At 36.2% G+C, this 7664-nt stretch overlaps 1 protein-coding gene across 2 annotated transcripts in view; it reads right to left on the bottom strand.

The window, feature by feature from the left end:
* Positions 1-7664, bottom strand: part of HGF (hepatocyte growth factor) — an 87211-nt gene that overhangs the window by 48975 nt on the left and 30572 nt on the right. The window lies entirely within an intron of this gene.

The raw sequence follows: 7664 nt of genomic DNA, 5'->3' as shown, positions 1-7664 counted from the left end.
CATTACACTTCAAATAAAATGAAATATGCCTGCTGCGATAAAATAGACTTTCTGCTGCTCTACTGTATAAATATCAAAACCTGGTGTAAAAAGAAAACAAATGTTTTATGACAATTGATTTGAAGAAGGCATTCCTTTGTACTTAATAGTTGAACACAGGTCCTAAATAAGAGACGGTCTGAGTCTCCAGGGGCTAAACTAAGAATTAAGGAAGCAGAGAAGCATCTTTCAGTATTAGTTGAAGTTGATCAAATTTAGACAAACCAACATGTTTATAAAATAGAGCATTCTCACATACACAAATATTTTTGCAAATATGTCTACCAAGTTCACACTGAAAATATCAAGAACTTTTCTGAGAGTTTCTCACAAATAAAACATTTTGCCAGAGGTGTCAGCGGTGGCTACCCTTTGGAAATAGATGCAAGGATATTTATATGATCCTCAGTGGCCTGTGAGTGAAGGAATGTTTTCCTTCAATGATGGACACAAAGCTTTCTGTTTGGAAATTCTTTAAGAAAATATTTGCTATTTAAATGTTTCACTGTCTGATTTAAACATGATCAAATACAATGGGTGCCTCTTAGAACATTAATATTCCTTTGCTGATTTAGACATGCTACAACCTGACTGCTAAGATTTTTGAATGAGATTTTAAAGTTTCAATAGATTGTTTTGTGAGAGACATTAATTGTCTAAATTCTTGTCTAAATTCAGTCAAGTTCACTGAAAATAAGTCTGATCAATTTTCTCTGTGAGGGGCTGACCAAAACTTTGCAGAAAGGATACATGGCCCTGATAGTGGTCTGTGAATGGCAGTTGGTGAGTATTGTGCACGTCTGTCGAAAAAGAGCCAAACCTATGGGTCTGTATGCTTTATACAGACCATAAGCAAATACTCATATTGAGGGTCCATCCCACATCCATCAAAAGGCAATCCAGATTTCCCAGTGGAGACAAGATATCACTGCTCTTTTTCCTATAGCTCAGAATGAGTTGCTTTATACACTAGTGGACAAATACCTCATTATCTCTTGGAGCAGTTCAATCCAATTTACTGTTTCTTATTCCCAGCTACTGAAGAGCAATGGAAACAGAGGATTGACTTTATAATGGTCCCTGGAGATTGAGAACAGTGTATAAAGCCACTCTCCCATCAACAGTACTTCTGCACTTTGGGCCACAAAGGAAAGGACCAGGCTGATTGTAAATTTAAAGAGCTTCTTATTTTAAAATTGACATGGGAAAATAGTAAAGACCCCCAAAACACAAACCTCAAATTGCTTGCACGTTTGGTTTCCATGTGAAGCCGGGATTCATATCTGAAATTTTTCCTTGGACTTTATCCAAGCCTTTTCTGGTACAAAATGCTCAGGAGACAAGACTTACAATGAAAGATCTTCAATTCTATAGTCTTGTTCTTTAGATGATGACTTGGAAAACATGCCCAAGTACGAGATTTCTCCCTTGAGAAATTGTATTGATAGCATTGTTTTTTCCTGACTCAGAATAAAATGAGATTTCTTTATACTAATCTCTTTTCTGGCCTTGGATGGATTAATACAATTTTAAAAAATAGCCTTCTTAAAGAAACACAGTAATTTTTTAAACACACACTGAATTTTGAAAGATGACGACATTTTAAAATAATGCCTATGTTTATCTGTTACCAAGAGGAAGAAACTTTTCAGTATGGCAACATACTTATATAAGTCTGATCATGCTTCTGTAAAAAAAAAATACCATAGACTTGGCCTTTTAAAAAAGTGGAAATTTATTTTATCACAGTTCTGGAGGCTAGGAAGTCCAAAATTAAGGTCTCAATCAATTGGGTTCCTGTTGATGGCTCTCTTCTTCGTTTACAGATAGCCATCTTTTTACTATGCCCTCACATGATAGAGAAACAGAGAGAGAGAAAGAAAGAGAGAGAGAGAGAGATCTCCTTCTTATTATAAGGCCATCAGTCTTACTAGATTATGGACTACTCTATGACATCATTTAACATTAATTACCTCTTAAAATTCCTTTATCTATATATAGTGATATCGGGGGTTAGGACTTCAACATATGAATTCTGAGGAGTTCTTATGAACTCAGTTTATAACACACCTTGACTACAAACTCTAACTACCCAAGTTCTGCCTAGAATGTCTCACTTCTAGAATATCTCTTGATACTTAGGTTTGTAGAAGTTTTAAAACTAATAGGGAAAAGAAAAAATGTGAAAATAGAAGTAAAACAAGATAAGATTTGCCTGTTACACTGGTAAAAGAAAGTGCATGAAGGCAATTACCAACAAGTGAATGTAAGCAGCTGTGGAAGCATGACGCTTGAAGATGAGTTGAGGTGATGAAAAGAAGGCATGGAGCAAATCTTCCTGGTAAGTAATGTCTGAGAAAAACCAGGTTTTTTTTTTTTTTTTTTTTTTTTTTAAATGAAGATCTAGAAGTATAGAAGAAACACCAAAAACCAGAAAAAGAAAAATGAGAAACTACCACTTTTTCTGAGGGTAACATTTACTCATTCAACAAATATTTGTTGGACTCCTTTGATGTGTAAGGCAAAGTGTTATTTACCAAGGGATATAAAACAGACACGGTCCTTGCATTTTTGGAGCCTGCAAATTTTCCTAGAGAGAGCTATTCACTAAAATGTTTCAAAAATAAATGTAAAACTAAGACTCTGAGGAGTGCATGGGCTGAGGGGTTTACGGTGCTATGAAAATATAATCAAGGATATAATAATGAATTTAACCAAATCACAAAGGTTAAATGAAAATTTAATTACAAAGGAAATAATGACGGAGTTGAAATTTGAACAATGGGTAGCTGTCAAGTAGGTGAGGAAAGACGAGAAAATTTGTCAAGGCAGAAGAAATGGCAGAGATACAGGAATTCTAATGAGAACAGGAAAAATAAGAGGTATAAGAAGAAATAGGGCTCGGTGGTGCAGCAGCAATGTGCTGCTCAAGAAAATTTAGATCTGTACAGAAGATTGCTGATTCAGTTCCCTGCTCAACCTGTTCACACTGAGCATGCGTGTCCATGATGGAGAATGGCTGGAAGGGCTGAGGGCAGGAATGGGATTGTTGCAGCAGGAAACTTTTTTGAGAGTGCTTGTTTGTTTCTCTCATAAAAGAAAGAACTAAACTTTAAGCAATTTTTTAAAAAGAATAAAAAACGTGTGGCTAAGAGTGCACAGAAGAATGGAGAGAAATGTGGTAGCCTGTGAGGTCCTATATGAGGCTAGAGGCATGGGTAAGAGTAAAACTAAAAGATGGTTTTGTCTTGTCAGGATCATGGGTATGTGTGAGTGCACGGGGCATATTTCAGATCAGCCGGACTGGGGAACTGAAACTGCAGTCACCCATGTGGCTTCCAGCACTGCAGTTTAGTATGTTACTGACTATACCACTAGGCTGGGTCTGCTTAAACTCCTAATGCAGCAAATATAGATTTGTACAACTCAGAGGGAAAATTCAGGTTCCTAATAATGTTAAAGAGTATAAAGTGTCTTCAGTCAAAGAAGTATATGAATCAATTTACATAATTAATGAGATTGTTTTTTTAAAGGACATCAATCACAAGAGAGCATCTCATTGCCAAGGACCTACTGACGTTCTTTTCAAAAAAGGACAATTAGTTCCAACAAATATTATTATTTTATCTGAAAGGCAGAAATAAACTAATATATGGGACACCTATTATTCAAGATATGAAGTTATTGAAGGGGAAATAAGAAAATCAGTCATTCATTGAGGCTTTTTATAGGACTTCCAATCTTGTTATAACATGTTCGCAATGCTTTAAAATTCCGTAATTCTATTCAACGTTAAATGGCCAGAATATCGGTTTGGTGCTGATATTTGGGTAGCTGATCCTTCTGGGGATCACTGTGTGAAGGAAGGCAAAGAAGAACTGTCCCAGGACAACCTGGCACACATTTGTCAGACAATGAGTGACATTCTTCCTTCACTTCCAGTGATCCATTGATTGTAAGATAGAAGCTGGAAGAAAAGTGACAAGTACAAATTTGTAGTCCATTCAGCTTCTGAACAAATGAAGAGAACTGAGAGCAGCATTCAAATGTTGGCTCTGAAAGGAGCGAATGTCCCAATAGCAAGGATGTTTCAGCTTTTGTTTTACTAGTTCATGTTAAAGCTTTCAAAATTCCATTTGGTCATAAGCCTTGATCTATTTGCTTCACTTCTGTACCTCTGACATCAAGAAAAGTATATTATATAGAATAGTTACTGAGAAGTACTAGGATTTCCTGGAGAAATCCTATGGAGAAAAGGGCCGAAGACCCTTTTTGTGTTCTTTCAATATCCACTGATTGCCACTCTGCCCAAGGCTTTTGCTATCACTATGCATTCATGACTTTCAATAACTTTCTAGACAAGCTAGAACTCAGATGCGCTATGAACACAGATGCCAAACATGTGCCTCACAAGATAAGCAGAAGTAAACTTATGTTTCTCCCCAAATTAATGTTTCTCTTATATGTGCATCATCTACCAAATAATTTGTGAACTATGTCAGACTTTTTCCCTATACCATTTTCCTCTTTATTCTATTAGTCATTATAAACTATACATTCTACCTCTTTAATATTGTTCACATCCTTTCTCACCTTCTTTTTCTCACTGCCTTAATTTGTACTCTTTCTTACTTTCTTATTTTGTATTTTACTTAGATTATGTTGAAGAGTCTTTTAGTTCTTACCTCATCAAACTTCTCTGATTTTTATATGTTGAAATTAAATTTTTAAATTTCTTGTGTCCATGAGGTTCTGATAGGTGAATTCACATGCACAATAAACACACACACAAACACACACACACACACACGTATATTTTCTGATAGAGTTATGCAATTACTAGTAGTCCAAAATGATAAAGAGTATATATAAAGTATTTTCAAAGATACACATATATCTTGTTTAGTATCCCAAGGTTTTTATATCTCACAGTGATGATGCACTACAGTAAAATGCAGAAGAGATGGGAACTCTGCCTTTTTTCAGTAAATAGGAAATAGCGGCAATGAATAGGAAGGTAGGGGTGTTGAACTGGTAAATATCTGAGAAGCACATCCATTTAAGGTAGAGAACTTTAGGAAAAGAATCCATTTGGAAGTGGAGGTGCTGGAACTTAAGCTCTCAGTGCCCACAGACCCCTAGGACAGCCTCTGTGCTCCCCTGACTTTCATGAATACCAGTTTAAAGATTATTTTTCTGGATCATAAATAAAATCAAATCACTTGCCCTGCTTAATTTTTTTAGTGTTACTCATGAAAACTGGATGGGCCACTCTGGGATCCAACTTGATCTGCTCTGTGTTTTTCACCCCATAGGTTACCCATTATCGACCTATTTAACAAGTCTTGAATACCATAATGCTGTTCCACCCATTCATGTCTTTGTGCCTTTCTTCACTGACCTAATCACAGCCATTTCAGTGAATAGAAAGAAAGATTATTGGGGCCAGCAAGGGCCACAGTGGGAGGCGTTGGACTCCCACATGGCCAACTGCCGTTGGAGTTCTGGACCTGGAGGCTTGCTTTCTCACTCTCTTTCTCTCTCTCTGTCTCTCTCTGGTGAGCACATGTGTCCTATAGCAAATTAAAATATAATAAATAATACAATTAATGACTCTTTAAAAATAAGTATTAGTACTGTTAGATGTGAAACAACTTTATGTAGGTGTTAAACAAATGGGGCTATTATGGTTTTCTAATGCAGTTATTTATTCATTTTGATAAAAGTGTAGTTTTATTATATTTATATTTTCAGCATATATTTTTAAACTAAAAGCTGTCCTGTTTTTGAAGTTTATTTTTTTCTTTCGTGGTAAAGATAGAGACACAGAGAGAGAGAGAGAGGTAGAGAGGGAAACTGATGGAGTACTGATGACACGATTCACCCCTAGCATTAGCCATCCTGGATCATGGGCACATGTATGTGTGTCTGGCATGTTCAGGGAGGTCCCAGTACCTTCCCCTATGGGTCCAGTTGTGTTATTGTTACACTATCATCTGTCCCTAAAAGATGTTCTTTAATAAAATATTTCCAAAATTCAGAAAGTTACTTTATAATCTGAACAATATAGGTCTGTATCACAAATTCCATTATCTTTTCTTAGAACTAACATCCTATATATACTATCCTCTGTTTATCAAAGCTATTAGAATTGTGTATTGCATGTTACTTACACAGTTAACCGATTCCTCTTTGAATAGAAAAGAAAAAAGACCTACTTAATATTTAGAAAGTGTCATAGTCATTCCATTTCTTTCCTCTCCCATTCTCTTTTATTAATACATTAAAGAGGGGTTTGAAATCGAAGATGATGGCAACACTCGGGTTTCTTGGTGTGTGCATACAGTTGAAGGGTGAACGTACATATGAGTATGTATGTGAATGAGGATGTGTGTGTGTGCATGCATGCATGAGCCCGTGTGTGTGCATTTATTACTGGTCTTAATCCAGAGCAGATTTATAAGGGCATCTAAAACTAAAACAACAGGAGGGGAACAGTTGCTTTATTATGCTTACCTGGCTTAGAATGATGGAAAGATTAATAAGATTACATAAGTCAGTGAGTGGAACCAACCCGATCTATACAGAAAAACACTGTCAAAGGAGTCATCTTTTATTTTAAAGGACAAAACAGATGATTCAATTTCCTTGGAACACTGTGTTTCACTCTCAGAGGCTTCCAGATTCTGCTGTTATTTCACATATGCCAGATACATCCCCTTTCTATGGGCTTTATAAACATTTATTTCTATTAGCAGCTCTAAGGAGAGAAAGATGTACCTTGGCAGGTCCATCATGTGGACAATACTGAAGTAGGTTTCTTCAGAGGCCTATCCCCATCATGCTGCCATAGGGAAATACACAAATATCTATCCATGTCTCCATCACTGCGTTATGTCACTCTGAGTGCTGGTATCTCATCAGATACATACTATTTACCTTTATATCTATATGTATATGAAAATATACCTTTATATTATCAAAGCTCTTTAAAACATTATAACTCACTAAATTTATGCAGTCCTAAGCATCCTAAAATATTTTAGGATCTGGCTGAAAAAATAAGACCTGTACTCATAAGAACAACTTATATCTAATTATCATCCAGTGTTATTTTAGAGAAGAACAAAAATGTGATTTAGCGAAGGAGGAGAGGGCAAAGTATACAGATTTTAAAGGATCCCTCAAGACAAGTCGGAAAAGAAGCTTTTTCAGCATAAATTCAAGAGAGCTGGTTATAGGCTGGTACATGGAAAAGGATTGTAGAGATTGCTATAAAGCAGTTTAAAACAGAGTGAAAACTATGCACAAGAACAGCCAGAAAGGTAGGAATAAGTACAAGAGACTAAGGAGACTGGCGATAAGCTTCAGGCATATTACTCTCCATGGCAGCTTACGTCATTCACTAGAAGAGGTTTACAGTCAGTTGACATGTGAGCTCTTCAGAGAGGAAAAGTAGGGATAGGAGACAGGATTGGAAAGCATGATTCTAAGCATTCTCTGCCCTAATGACTTTGCAATGGCATATATATTCCCTGATCTTTTTCTTCCTTTGTGGATTTTTTTATTTTCTTGATAACATTAAAATAGGTCTTGGGAACCAGCAGTTAGCGTAATGGCTATGT

Source organism: Tupaia chinensis, unplaced genomic scaffold (assembly GCF_000334495.1).
Source record: "Tupaia chinensis unplaced genomic scaffold, TupChi_1.0 Scaffold000466_1, whole genome shotgun sequence".
NCBI classification, from domain to species: Eukaryota; Metazoa; Chordata; class Mammalia; order Scandentia; family Tupaiidae; genus Tupaia; species Tupaia belangeri.
Note: the sequence above shows the minus strand (reverse complement) of the source record. Positions and strands in the feature narration are given on the sequence as shown.